Source organism: Molossus molossus, unplaced genomic scaffold, assembly GCF_014108415.1.
Source record: "Molossus molossus isolate mMolMol1 unplaced genomic scaffold, mMolMol1.p scaffold_m16_p_9, whole genome shotgun sequence".
Taxonomy (NCBI): Eukaryota; Metazoa; Chordata; class Mammalia; order Chiroptera; family Molossidae; genus Molossus; species Molossus molossus.
Genome location: NW_023425403.1, coordinates 104,674,435 through 104,689,646, shown reverse-complemented (window position 1 = coordinate 104,689,646; position 15,212 = coordinate 104,674,435).

The window sequence follows — 15,212 nt, the reverse complement described above, 5'->3', positions numbered from 1 at the left end:
AATTCTGTATTTTTCGTGTTCTTGAATGCATGTTGATTTCATGTGTGCATGCTCGATGCTGCAAGATAAGACCAAGGGCACATAGCCCAGCCATCGCGGAGCTCGGATCTGCCGAAGGACCAGCAGTAAACATAACCACATAGATTAACTTAGCTTTAGACTTGGTGTCAGCGCTAAGTACTGTACGAAAAAATAAATGGCATTCCCAGAGCCGACAGGGTGACCTGCCCAGTCAGGGCGGCGGTGGAGGTGACTTGTCAGCTGATGCCTGAGTAGGAGTTAGCTGCGGGGACAGGGGAGAGAGAGGCCGTTGTGAGGGACAGGAGAGGGTTCCGTGAAACCCTGCGGCACCAGGGAGCATGGGCACGATTTCTATACCCGGATGAGTTTAACTTGAGACATAATTTGTTCAGAAGAAATGGAAACTAAAGTGCAGGGTAAATGAGCTGCAGTTACCCAAGGGAGCCCAGGAGTTCAGATAACTCCACTAAGCATTCGATCCCACATGACCAGTGCCCATCAGCAGGACACGCCGCGTTCCTGCTCCTGCCACAAGGCCCGGTCCCCGGCCTGTGCATGTGCGGGGCCTGGAAGAGCGACATGCTATGCGGAGTGCTACTCTGTGGCCACCGACATATCCAGTCTCTGGGGGAACCAAAGGATAGCTCTCGACGGGGCAGCTGCGGGAAGTGGGGTGTATGTCGACTTTGAGGTGTCATTATGTAAAACCATTCTGAGAAATGCATGTTATTCCACACATAATACAGACAGTACTTGACATGTAAGAGATCCTAATGCCGTGTACTTGAGGGATTATCATCTCTAATCTGCTCTGAATGTTCTCTTATGAATGCTTTTCTGAAGAGACGGTGCGTAAAGAATACGTATACAACCACTCCTGGGTCACACCCTTGAGACAACGCCAGGCAGCGGTGAGGTATTCCATAGGTGCTCTGTGTTAGGGGAACAGTTTAAACTTCAAGCTTAAGTGTAACAAAGGTAGGGTTAAACAAAGTTAAATAAGCTTCCTTGCTGTCTGACTGGTCAAGTGTTTAGTATTTTCATATAAATGTAAATTGTAAGACTCTTGTGATATAGTATTTGACATCTCCCAAACATTTTTAACACAGGACGCTTTTTTCCCCTGGAAATACACTTTACTCAAAACCGAATATTATTATGTACTCATATAGGTGATCTAGAAGTAGAAAAAAGCCATGACTATGTTTGGTTCTAGAATGTGTTCCTACCTCGTTGCCTGTAACTGTGTCTGCAGTCTGAGCCGAGCCGGTAACATTCACTGTCTGGCCCTGGGCAGTTGTTCCTTCGCCTTCTGCCCCGTCGTCTGGGCACTGAGGCTCTGGCCACCGTCTCCCCTCCCTGAACCCCAGTTCTTCCTCACCTGCACCCTGGTCTGTGCAGAGGCTCTGGCCGCGGACCGTCTCCCCTCCCTGACTCCCAGTTCTTCCTTCACCTTCTGCAGCCTGGTCTGTGCAGAGGCTCTGGCCGCGGGCGGACCATCTCCCCTCCCTGACCCCGCCTCGTTCCCCCTCGCCTGGCCTGGCATGCCCGCTCCTCCTGGAAAACCCTGGGCCTCCACCCTCCACTCCTTCTGCCCAGGCCCCACTTCTGCTTGTCCAGGGTCTGTTCCTTCTTCGAGATCTAGTTCAAATACCTTCTCTGGAACTGTGTTCTTTCTTCTGTTACAGCACTTACATCGTGGCATTCTCGTATCTGTTTATCTGACGTTTTCTGCCTCCTGCCTCCCCCCGCTGAATGCTTGGCTTTGAGGCAGAGACAGGGCTCAGGTTTGTATGCAGTGTTCCTAATAAAACATTTAGATGGGCAAAAGGAGACATGTCTGTAACAAAAATAACTTAATAAAAATTGCAAAAAAAACATTTAGTACACAAAGGAAATGTCTATGCCAACTGAGATGAACTTGAATTTGTGTGTACGTGTGTATGTGTGCAGAGGGTATTCTCCACATTTTAAGTAAAATAAGTGAGTCAAACTATAAAACATCTGTCTGTTGAGGGGAACCATGTGTCTGTCCTGCATACATTTATTATCGCACTCGTCATAAAGTATTAAAGTTATTGTTTCCATGAGTCATATGACAACATTGTCCTTGAGCACAGGGACTTCAGCAAATTTATTTTTCATTCATAGCATTTAGCATAGATCCTAGAATTAGTAAATGCCTGATAAATGGCGCTTAAATTACTACCCCTGGGAATTGAGTTTTATTCAACTCTTCGCTACTTGTCACAGCAAAGTGACAAAATGTGTGAACTCTGGGGTCCAAATGCCTGGATCCAGGTGTGGCTCTTCTTCACCAGCGGTGTGGTCTTGGGCAAGTCACTGAACCATTCTGTCCCTCACCGTGTCATCTATGAAAACGATGCTGATGTTGTCCACCCTCTGGCCTGTTGTTAAATCTTAATCTATATTTATACCTATTTCCAAGACCATCTTTCTCATTCCTTCACAGTGAGAGAACAGGGAATCACATGTTATAATATACAAAGAGAAACTTCTAGCCTTCTAAATTCTATCAAGTGTGAGATCAGAGGCGGGTCATGCTAATGAGGGCGTGGCCTAAGGAAGTATGCGAGTATAATTTGCATTCTGTAATGATTTTAATATGCTCAGTCACAACTGGATTGTAAAGTGGTCTGACTTCCCACCTTTTAAATATTGTTATACAGCTTTTATGAAAAAATCTGCAAATGTCAGAGAAAAAATATGACGGCATAGTTTCAATTTGAACTATTTCACAAGGTGCTTTGGAGTATCTGTCCTCTAGCTCGGTCCTCACAGGAGCTCTGTAAGAGAACCGCGTGCGGTTCGTGGTGCGCTGGGCCATGGCGCGAAGTGGCAGCAGACACTCAGCGTGGACGCAGGTTCTGACGGGCACGGGCTTTCAGAGTGAGAGTGTCCCTGGGCGCCCACGGGGCACAAGGTGTAAGGGAGGGGGTGAAGCCTCTTCAGGTGGGTCTTGGAAGGTAAATGTAGACAGGTGTCAGGAAGGGCAAAGGGCCCTGGCTCAGCGGTTAGAGCATCGGCTTTCGGATCAGAGAGTCTCGAGTTCGATCCCGGTCAAGGGCACGGACCTTGGTTACAGTTTGGCCCCCTGTGCTGGTCGGGGTCGAGGGGGAGACAACCAGTCGAGGTGTCTCTCTCGCATGGGTGTTTCTCTCTCTCTCTCTGTCTCTCTCTCCCTCCCACTCTATCTAAAGATACATGGGAAATATCCCCAGGTGAGGACTTAAAAATAAACAGACAGGAGGGGGAAGGGCATGGAGAAGAGCAAGGTGTGGAATGCGTTAGCACTGGGAGCTGGTGTGGCCAGGCCTGGTAGTCCGGACTGGAGTGTGAAGGGGCCGCAAGCCGGGCTAACCCACGCATGCTTGTTTTAGGGGTAACATCTGCCTCCCTTTGGACACCAGTGGCCAACACTCCATGCAGTCCAACTTTGATGGCCAAGGAGAGTCTGGAGACCCTCTAGGGACCCACAGCCAGACACTGGCTCCCCGCCCCCCTTAAACGACAGCCTTGCTCAGTGCTTCATTGGACAAACAGTGGCCGACAGTGGTGTTGCCCCAGAGCTGTAGTCATTCAGCCCAGAATGTCACCAAACATTCCTGCCGGAACGGGTTGGCTGTTGTGAATGGTTTTCATAACAGGTCTTTCTTCATCTGGTTTTTAGATATGTGATTACTGACTTACCTATTCAATTAAGTTGTATATTCCTCTGCCGGGTAAACAAACACTTTTCCCAGCCCTACCCCCTGGCTTCAGGACAAGGAAAAAACAAAAAAGAACTACATCATGATCACAGCAGGTAATCACATGCCTTCCTCCTCTGAGTGTAGGACATTCAGTTCCGGTAGGGCTGATCCAGGGCTATTGGAGAGTCTTCCCTAAAAGTATTATCCATAGGACACATTCTCACCACCTGCAAGTTGTGTGTTTGTGGCCACATGTGTGCATGCATCAGCGCGCGCGTGTGTGTGTGTGTGTGTGTGTGTGGAGTGTAACCCATGGGGTCAAGGTAGGAGTGATCGAAATGCTCTGTTAAGATTTCACTTAGTCCTGCCCTGGTCAGGTGGCTCAGTAGGTTGGAGCGGTGTCCCACACACCAAGAAAAAAAAAAAGTGTGGTTTCGATTCCCGGTCAGGTCACATACCTAGATTGCAGGTGTGATCCCTGGTTTGGGCACATGCGGGAGGCAACTGATTGATGTTTTTCTCTCACATCGAGGTTTCTCTCTCTCTCTTTCTCTCTCTCAAATCAATAAAGATATATCTTCAGGTGAGAATTTAAAAAAAGATTTTACTTAGTCCCATGAGGCTGAGGAAACCTTTTTTGATGGTCGTGCAGAACTTCTAGAATTGTCATAATGACAGTTTAAGTATCGATGATTCTGGATAGATGAATTCATTTTTACCTTTCAGAGACAGCTCAGTATTTTTCACTCAGTATCCTTAAGTTCACAAATATACTTGTTACTTCAGTGTTTCTTCCCAAATGTCCCCTCATATCAGAAAGAGGACATAAAGTAAAATTAAATGTTTTTATTAGAACATGGCTCTTGTTGGCTACTTTATTTTTAATTTTTTTCCTCAAGAAGCCTTTATTATTACTATTACCTATTATTTTTTATTATGCCAATCATTCTTCTGTCATCTCTGAAATTTTTTAACTACTCTCAGTTATTTCTTAATGCTCCAGTTGTTTTAACCTGCCACTCGAGAATCCCTGTGACTCAGGCCCGCTCTATTCTTTCTTTCTTCCCCAAACACCACCTTCGTCTTCACCTTTGATCTTCTAGTCTTTTTCTTCTGTAGCCTCAGAGAGTACTTCCAAGTGTGTCCTCTCCATTACTGACTCAATTTTCTATACTGATGAGACTGATTTTCCTATCTCCAGTACAGATTTTAATGATCTTATTACAATTTTAATCTCCATGCAATTATTTTTTTTAAATGTATTTAAATTACAGTTGATATTCAATATGATATCAGTTTTAGGTGTACAGCATGGTGGTTAAACGTAACTTATGAACTATTCTCCCTTGATAAGTCGAGTACCCACCTGGCACCATATGTAATTTTTGCAATATTATTAACTGTATTCCCTAAGCTGTATTTTACATCCCCATAACTAATTTGTAAGTGCTAATTTGTACTTCCTAATTCCTTCACCTTCTCACCCAGCCCCACAACACCCCTTCAGTTTGGCAACTATCAGCTTATTCTCTGTATACATGGGTTTGTTTCTGTTTTGTTTGCTCTTTCTTTCTTTTTTTTTTAGATTTCACATGTAAGTGAAATCATACTATTTGTCCTTCTCTGTCTTACTTATTTCACTTAGCAAAATACCTATGTTGTTACAAACAGCCATATTTTATTCTTTTTTATGGCCAAGTAATATTCTGTTTATCTGTATGCCACCTCTTCTTTGTCCTATCATCTATTGATGAACACTTAGGTTGCTTCCATATGTAAATAATGCTGCAGTTGGCATAGGTATGCATATATCTTCTTGAAGTACTGTTTTGGGTTTCTTCAGATAAATACCCAGAAGTGGGATTGCTGGGTCTCATTTTTAACTTTTTAAGAAACCTCCATACTGTTTTTACTCCATTGTATATTCTTGACTCCTTTGCCATATATTAATTGATCATATAGATGTGGATTTATTTCTGGGCTCTCTATTCTGTTCCACTGATGTATGTGTCTGTTTTTATGCCAGTATGATGTTGTTTTGATAACTGTAGCCTTGTAGTATAGTTTGATATCAGGTAGCATGATACCTTTAACTTTGTTCTTCATTCTCAAGATTACTTTGGCTGTTTGTGGTCAAATTCCATACACATTTTAGAATTATTTATTCTAGTTCCATATAAATTTTAGAATTATTTATTTTAGTTCTGTGGAAAATCTTATTGGTATTTTGACAGGGATTGCTTTGAATCTATAGATTGCTGTTGGTAGTATGGACATTTTAATGATGTTAATTCTTCTTATCCATGAGCATAGTGTATGCTTCCATTTATTTGTATCTTCTGAAATTTCTTTCTTCAATGTTTTATAATTTTCTGAGTACAGGCCTTTTACCTCATTGGTTAAATTTATTCTTAGTTGTTGTTGTTGTTTTTTAATGTAATTGTAAATGAGATTATTTTCTTAGTTTTCCTTTCTTATAATTCATTATTGGTGTATAAAAATGCAACTAATTTCTGGATCTTTATTTTGTATCCTGTTACTTTACTGAACTGATTTATCAGTTCTAGTAGATTTTGAGGTGGGGGGAGTCCATAGGGTTCTTCATATATAGTACCATATCAATTGCAAATAATGACAGGTTTACTTTTTCCTTTCCAATTTGGATGTCTTTTATTTCTTTTTCTTGTCCAATACCATGCTGAATAAAAGTGATGAAAGTGAACATCCTTGGTGCCTGGCTGGTGTGGCTCAGTTGTTAAGCATCAACCCTGCACCAATACGTCGCTGGTTCAATACCCAGTCGGCACATGCCCAGGTTGTGGGCCCGATCCCCAGTGGGGGTCGTGCAGGAGGTGGCCAATTGATGTTCTCTCTCATTGATGTTTCTATCTCTCTCTCCCTCTCCCTTCCTCTCTCTCTAAAATCAATAAAGAAAAACATAAATAAATAAAAGTATCTTGTTAAAAAAAAAGAAAGAAAGTGAATATTCTTGTTTTGTTCTTAATCTTTAGGACAATGCTTTTAGCGCCCCCCCACCCCCACCCCCTGCCCCTGGAGTATGGTGTTAGTTAGGTGATTACCATTCTCAGGTTAATCTTCTGAGAAAAATTATGCACTACTTATTGATGAAAAATAAAATGCTAGAACTTTTGCTTTATTTTGTTCCAAGCCTTCAAAAAGCCAAGCCAACACTCGGTACAAAAAGATTATTTTCATTGAAAATAAAAATGGTGATTAAAAATGCATAAATTATCATCTAAGAATACCTTGGCCTCCTTAAAAGTCTCAATACTCTTGCCCTGGCCAGTTTGGCTCAGCGGTTAGAGCGTTGGCCCATAGACCAAAAAGTCCGGTTTTGGTTCCTGCTACGGGCACCTACCTCGGTTGCAGTTTGTCCCAGATCCTGGTTGGGGTCGTGCGGGTGGCGGCAACTTGATGTGTCTCTCTCTCTCTCATATCAATGCTTCTCTCTCTCTTCCTCCCTCTCTCCCTCCTGCTCTATCTGAAGATAAATGCAAAAATGTCCTTGGGTGAAGATTAAAAAATAAAAGTCTCAGTACTCTTTCTCATATACAAATACCATGTAGCATCTTATTGACCACCCCATGCCCCAAGCCCCACCCAGGGCATAGTCATGGCTTCCCAAAGCTGACCTTCTCCTCCCTGACATGGCCAGCTGCCCCAGACCTCATCTCCTTGACCTCTCAGCAACACTCGGTACTGGTACCTGAAGGGCCTTTGACCATACTGCTTCCCTGGATTCTCTCCACCTTGTCCCTCTTTCAGCCCTTGGGCCACCCCTCCACGGCGTTCAGTGACTCCTCCCCTGTGTGTGGCCCACATATGAGCCTTCCTTCCCTTGAGGTCTACTTCAGGGAGGCATTTCATCCGTTGCAAAGTTTTATTCCTCATAAGGATCTATATCTGCATCTAAACCTGCATCTACCTTCCTTCAAATGCACCCTTTCCTTCCTCTGCCCCCACTTCCGGAATGTGCAAGTCTCCACTCGATCGTACACTCCATGAGGACAAGCCTTCTGGCTGTCGTCATTTTTACCTAAACTTAGATACCCTCAGCACTTAGAACAATTCCTAACATCCTGTTAGCCACCTGTGCTTAAAGCTTGAGTGATTATATTATGTATCACTGAATCTGGGACATTTTTAGTGTGTAACAGGCCACCGTTAATAATTACACAGGAATGACGGGCATCACTTTGGAATGCCCTGGACAAACCTGATTGTATGTGTGCTCTAATGATCGGCAACCTTCTTCTTTTCCTTCTCCTGTGTTCCCCTGCATGGCAGCTGCCCAGACATACGTCTTCTGTAGAAATGAAGAATTTGTACCCTGCCATTGGAAGTGTTATTGGAGAAATTGGGGTGTCCTTTCCCACTGAGTGCTGCGGTGGGATCCTTACAATATCTTGAGAAAAAGAACTTTCTGAGACTCACACGGGAGAATTTATTTCCATGGAATTATATCCCTAGGTTTCCAAAGTCCCATTTCCCTTAGTCCAGTCATAGAAGGAGTGTAGCTGGGGTTTCGATGAAGCTAAAAGCAAAGTCAGTGTCCAGAATTTTCTTTCCATGTTGGAATCAGGTCCAGCTCAGCATCAGGCTAGTTACAGCTCATAGTCCATTGTGTGAGGTCCACAGGGCTGTGGGCCATGTGGACAAACACAGGGAGCCAAGCGAGTGTGTCGCCTGCAACAAGAGTCCCAAGGGCATAAGAGAAATCAAGGAGAGCTCCAAAGCACAAGAGCGTAAGAGGACCAAGAAAAACCAAGAAAGCACATTTCTTTGTGTAGGGCAGTGGTTCTCACCTTCCTAATGTTGAGACCCTTTTATAGGGTTCCTCTTGTTGTGTGTGGGCGTGTCTGCCTGTGGGCGTGTCTGCCTGTGGGGGGACCCCCCTGGAGAGGGACAAAGGAGTGGTGTCTTGGTTCCTAAGACCGTCACAAATATGTGTTTTCCGATGGTCTTAGGTGACCCCTGTGAAAGGGTCATTTGACACCCAAAGGTGTTATGGCCCACAGGTTGAGAACCACTGGTTTAGGGGATTAAATATCCCAAATTTTATGCCCTTGCAGTGGTCACGCCCATTCTGTTCCATGACCTGTTCCCAGGTGTGTCTGACAACAAGCACCTTCCTTATGTCACCCCAACTTTACTGGGCATGTGTCTATTCTCCTCCCTGTCTAGTCCCTTTCCCAGCGATCTGAACGAATAGTCTGGTGGCTCCCTGGGGAGTGTAAGCTTTGGCTTCCTGGTGCAGCTGCCCCGATGCCGTGCCTGTAATATGCGGCCTCCCTCTGCTCCTTTCCTGTTATTGCTCACTAGGTTCATGACAGTGGGATCAGAGCTATGGATCAGAATCCTCATTTAGCAAGATTCCCAAGTGTTCTGTATCCAGTGTGACAAACAGCTCTACACATGCACATAACTGGGAGGGATCGCAGTTCTAGAATCACACCTCAAGACGTTCGCTTCCGTGCATTGTTTTTTTATACTGGTCTCTTTTTATAAGAAACCTGTCCCTACCTTCTCTATCATTTCAATTATGTTCATCTTCCAAAGGTAAAGCCCAACCACTATATGCTCCATAAAACCTTTCCTGAAATAACTATTTTCTTTGTAATCTCTGGACACCATACTATTTAATGTCTTCTGTCATTATTTTACTTATGTTATTCAGGTACTAATATGTTATTTCTTCACTATATTATAAGCCCAATATGGGCAAGAACTGTTTTTTAATGTGGTAAAATATTCGTAACAAAATTTACAATTTTAACCATCTTCAAATGTATGGTTCTGTGGCATTTCAGTATGTTCACATTGTTATGGAGCCAGCACATCTGTCTCTAGGATGTTTTTATACTGTCCTATACTGAAACCTGTATATATTATTTGTTATTAAAACATTTTTTCTTTATTGATTTTAGAGAGAGGAAGGGAGAGGGAGAGAGAGATAGAAACATCGATGAGAGAGAACATCGATTGGCCGCCTCCTGCATGCCTCCCACTGGGGTTTGGGCCCACAACCTGGGCATGTGCCCTGACCAGGAATCAAACCGGCGACTTCTTGGTGCAGGGTCGACGCTCACCCACTGAGCCACCCCGGCCAGGGGAACCTGTATCTATTAAATATTACTTCTCATTTCCCTATTTCCCCAAATTCTGGCAATCACCATTCTACTTTCCGTCTCTGAATTTGACTACTCTGGGTACCTCATGTAAGTGGAATAATATATTTGTCCTTTTGTGTCTGGCTTATTTCACTCAGTATAATGTCTTCAAGATTTATCTGTTCTGTAACACATGCCAGAATTTGCTCCTTTTTATGGTGGAACAATATTCTGTTCTATGAATATACTCCATTTTGTTTCTCTAGTCATCCATGGAGGGAAAAAGGAGTTGCTTCCACCTTTCAACTATTGTGCATAATGTTGCTATGAATATGGGTATGGAAACATCTAGTCAAGTCCCTGTTTTCAATTTTTTTGGGTGTTTGCCCGGAGTAAGAATTGCTGAGTCACATGCTAATTCTATTCTTAATTTTCTGAGGAATCTCCATACTGTTTTTCTTTGTAGCTGCAGAAGGATTCTAATTTCCCATATTCCTGCCAAGACTTCTTTTTCTTCTTATAAGAAGCATTCTAATGGGTTGATTATGAGATGGTATCAAATTGTGGTTTTGATTTGAATTCCCTAATGATCAGTAATGTTGAACATTTTTTTATGTCCTTGTTGGCAATTTGCATATCTTCTCTGGAGAAGTGGTTATAGAAGTCCTTTGCCCATTTTTATATTCAGGTTGTTTGTTTTCTTGTTGTTGAATTGTAGGAGTTCTTTATGTATTCTGATATCAAATATATAGTTTACAAATATTTCTCCCATCCTGTAGGCTGCCTTTCACTCTGTCCATAGTGGCCTTTGATCCAGTTGTGGGATAAGTTGTGGGAACTTATTTCCCCACAGTGTCTTCAAATGGTGTGTGATCAATATTTACATCTTTAATCCAATTCTTAAATGATACTTAATTAATGATTTATCACTGTGCTTACATTAATGATAAAAACTAGATGTAAATTAACTTGGCTTTAAAATTACTTGGGAAAAACCCAGTGAGATGGAGGAACGCCCCACGGTGACATCTCCAGGCGTGAGCTGTTGGGGCCCCTGGAAGAAGGTCCCGTGCAGCACGTGCCCTGAAAACCGTCCGCGTCCTCAGGTTGAGGGGCTTGGTGGTTCCAGAGGGGGGCTTTGAAAAGTAATTGCTGTTATATGATAAGAAAGAGATGAGACAATTATTTGTGGGACAACCAGATGAAAGTTTAAATTCCTGTGTTTGGCTAGGGTTGTCTCATGATCAAAGACAGATGGGAAATAGAGAGTAACTCTGAAAGAATGAATTTCCAGGAAAGTAAGAATGTTTATGAAAATTCAGAATGTACCCTGAAGCGTGACTCCTGCTCTTCCTCCGTTCAGATGAGTCATTGATATGACGGCAGTGAATGAGAAAAGTGAGTGAATATTTGTAGGATGGTAAAAAGAAAGGGGCAGTAAGCTCTTTGGTGTTTCTGAAGTTACTTGTTTATAGGCCAAGAAAGCTACTAATAATAGCTCTATTAACAATTCTAATTCATTTACTGTCTTACATTCTGGCCTTTCTGGCCTGTGACTTATTTTTAGTTCAAGAACTTTTACCACAAAGTATCTTTAGGCTATAAAGTCACACGGGTTGTGTGCTGCTGTGATCTTGTGCCCTCGTTAGAGCAGCTTGATGGAAATCTGATTTTTCTGGTTGGTTTGCATTTGAAAGGATTACATAATACTCCTTTGAGTAATTAGCCCAGCCTCTCAACAAAGGGTTAGTTGATTTTTTTATAATAAAGGTCAGACAAGAGAAGTCATTTAGAAGGCGTAAGAGATTGGTTCCTGGGGTCATTTTTATTCTGAACTACGAGCAATTTCAAATGCATGAGGAAAGCACTTAGCATTTCTGGTGCGAAACATTGCTGCTGAGTACGGTAGTTCCATGACCGCTTCTCTTCTGGTTTAACATTGATGAGAGCTCCCGATGGTCCTTCATGCACATAGGTAGCCTATTCTAAGGTATGTGCAGGTAGTTAGTTAATCAGGGTCATGCTTAGCCTTTTATTATAACTATTTACTCTGTTTACTCAACCCTGACTTGATGATGAATGATCCATTTGGAACAACTTTTTGTGTCCTTTCAGATATGTCAAGGTTACACGTTCCCCCATGACTGCTTACATTTAATACTTTAAACTTTTCTTCCCCGGCTATCATAGACTCGTTCACTAACCTGTGTTTTGAAGTGTTTTATCTAATTGTTTATGTTACAAGAGATTAACAGAACAGTGCAATAGAGTTAAAGCAGGGAATCTGTAAACCTGTGTGATCCTGGTTGGTTCTATAATAAATCTAAGATATGTCAACAAAAGGTCGCTGTCATCAATCCAACACCAGTCTCCAAGCCTGGGGCAGTGAAGGAGAGGCTTTGTTCAGGTGAAGAGTTTGCAAACCTGGGAAACAAGCCTCCAAAGGAAAACAAAAGTACACTCCCAACACTAAGGGGAGACTCACAGAGAGAAAGCACCAGCCCTGATCCCTGATTGGTTCATTCTTATGCAAATAAAGAATCCATATTTGGCCCTGGCCAGTTGGGCTCAGTGGTTAGAGCCTCGACCGGTGGACCAGAGTCCTGGGTTCAGTTCCCGATAAGGGCATGTACCTCAGTTGCGGTTTGTCCCCAGCCCCCGGGTGGGGTTTCGTGGGTGGCAACCAGGTAGCAACCAGTCAATGTGTCTCTCTCGTGTCAATGTCTCTCTCTCTCTCTTTCTCTCTCTCTCTCTTTTTCTTCCCCCCTCTCTCCTCCTGCTCTATCTGAAGATAAATGCAGGAATGTCCTCAGGTGAGGATAAAAAAATACCAAAAAAGAATCCATATTTGTAATTTTATTGATCTAAATAGCACTGTGTTGATTGGTCAAAAACACATTGGTTGTTAGGAAGCCACTCTGATTGGTCAGTAAGAGAACAAATGCAGCTCTGATTGGATGGGACAGCATTTAGCTATTCAAATATTCCAGTAACTCTTTTATAACTTTGTCTCAGAGGACAGGAACACAGTGCAAGAGGCTTGGCAGCCCAGTCTGGCTTTTTTCTGAAATGCAGAATTCAGTGACACCCCTGTAAACAATGGCTGCTAGACTGATTAAAATTCGTTCCCAGTTAACCAAAAGATATCCTTTTTTTTTGTTTCTTTAATCCTCTCCCAAGGATATGTTTTTATTGATTTTTTTTAGAGAAATAAGAAGAGGGGTGGGAGAGAGAGAGAAACATCTATGTGATAGAGAAACACAGATAGGTTTCCTCTTGTGGGTGCCCCAACTGGGGATCAAACCTGCAACCTAGGTATGTGCCCTGGCTGGGAATCAAACTTGAAACCTTTCAGTGTATAGGATGGTGCTCCAACCAACTGGACCACCCATCCAAGGCCAGAAGGCATCCTTTTGGACAGAATATTCCTTCCTGAGGTCAACAGTTGGAATTTAAACAGAAATAAACTTTGTTATTACCTTTTCCCAGTTTTAGTTCTGAAGTAAAAGCAATATGGCCAATTACAAAAAGTGTAAATTGAAAAGAAGGCATTTATGTGCTGGCTACCAAAATTGTACCTGAAATCATACAATTTTAGAAAAGGACCTCAGAGGGTATCTGTTCTGTTTCTCTTAATTTGCAAATATGGACACGGCCGAGCGCCCGTGAGTGAAGGGACTGATGTTGTACAGTCACCGATGCAGCCAGGGAGCCAGCACTGGGAGGCATTGCAGGTCAGTTCTCGTTACTGTGCCTTGTCTGCCTCAGACCTTCGAAAAGCACTGTATTATTTCTTGTTTATTTGTTTTTAAATTAGAGCAAGCCATTTATAACGATGGAAACAAGTTGTTTTTTTATTAAAAATTGCTATTCTCTTTACCGTAACATTCCTAATGTAAGAAACAGGCTACAAGCACCAGGTGTTTCTGACAGGGTAACAGGACGCTGTCTGGTGTGAGCGCCTTTGTGACCTCAGTCTGAAATGCAAATCGGCTGATATCTACACACACACTCAAGGGTCTCCTTTTTTAGCATGTTTTCAGAAAGGATACAGTGTTTTACAGATGTTTGACCAAAGCAGTTATAGAAAGAAAAAGAGGGGGGAAAACCAGGTGACCTTTTCTGTAGTGTGCTTGCAAATGCTCGTGAGAATGAAAACAGGCAAGACTTCGTTAGCTTCCGGAAGTTTCTCTCGGTAGGCGGCGGGAGCACTGAGGAAGCAGAGAACCTAATGTAAGGGAATCCTTGCCTGTCAAAGAGCCAGCGCAAGGGTTCCCTTGGCATATGTTATACCACTTTATTCAGAGATGGAGCGGTTTGGCCTAACCTGGGAGGCAGATTTGAGATGAAACTCTTAATTTCTTTGAACTTATCATCATTATAGTTTAAGAAAATATACCAAATTAAAGCAGAGCAACATTCAGAAAAAATAATTTTGTTCTGTATATGAGTGCCACAAAAAAACAGAAAATGTGTTAAATTACAACTAAACACTAAAATAAATCCTAGGACATGATAGAAGTGATACCAGCAGGTGTTTGCCGTGCATTGCTCCGTTGTTGCCCTTCTGAAAGGGACTGTAGAGTGAGACCAGTGTCTCCTGCCGCCCACACCCAGACAGGACTCGGACAGGTGCGGGGAGAGTGACATTCAGCTGAGGTAACATTAGCAGACTTTTGTATTAGGTTCTTGCTGTTCCCCTGAAACTAACAGTGCTGTGCAACCCATTGTTCCCTGACCCCCAAACCCAGCTGAGAATGAGATGCCAATTCAGCAAAGGGGGCTCATAAATACCAAAAGTAATTTCCTTTTCTAGGAGAGTCAACGAGGTAAACATAGTTATTTATAATCAATTAATATAAAAGAACTTAGTGACTGATGTGTATATGTGCCAGGCCTAGCTCTGAATGCTTTGTAATAAGTGTGACCTTATTTAATCGTCACAACAGGCCTATGAGGTAGAGAACACTATTGTCCCCATTTTACAGACAAAGACACAGAGACACAGAGAACCTGACTGGTTCTCGCAAGTGGCAGAGCTAGCCTGGGAAAGGCGGAGGTCCTGAGCATGGAGGGAGACCACACACCGTATGCTTATGCACGTTACCCTGCAGCTCGTATGCATTTCTAGAAATCTGAGTTCTCATGATAATTTGTCGTATGAATATAAAGTCAGAAGTCCCTGGAGAAATTAAAAGACTATGAATATATCCATATTTCTTAACAAATATTTACTGAGGGTAACTGTGCCATGTGCCAGGCCCCAGGATTCTCTATTCCATTAATGATGAACAGCTCCCAAAACAAAGGCGATAATTCTCCCACTGCCTTCAAAGTAAACTTGACA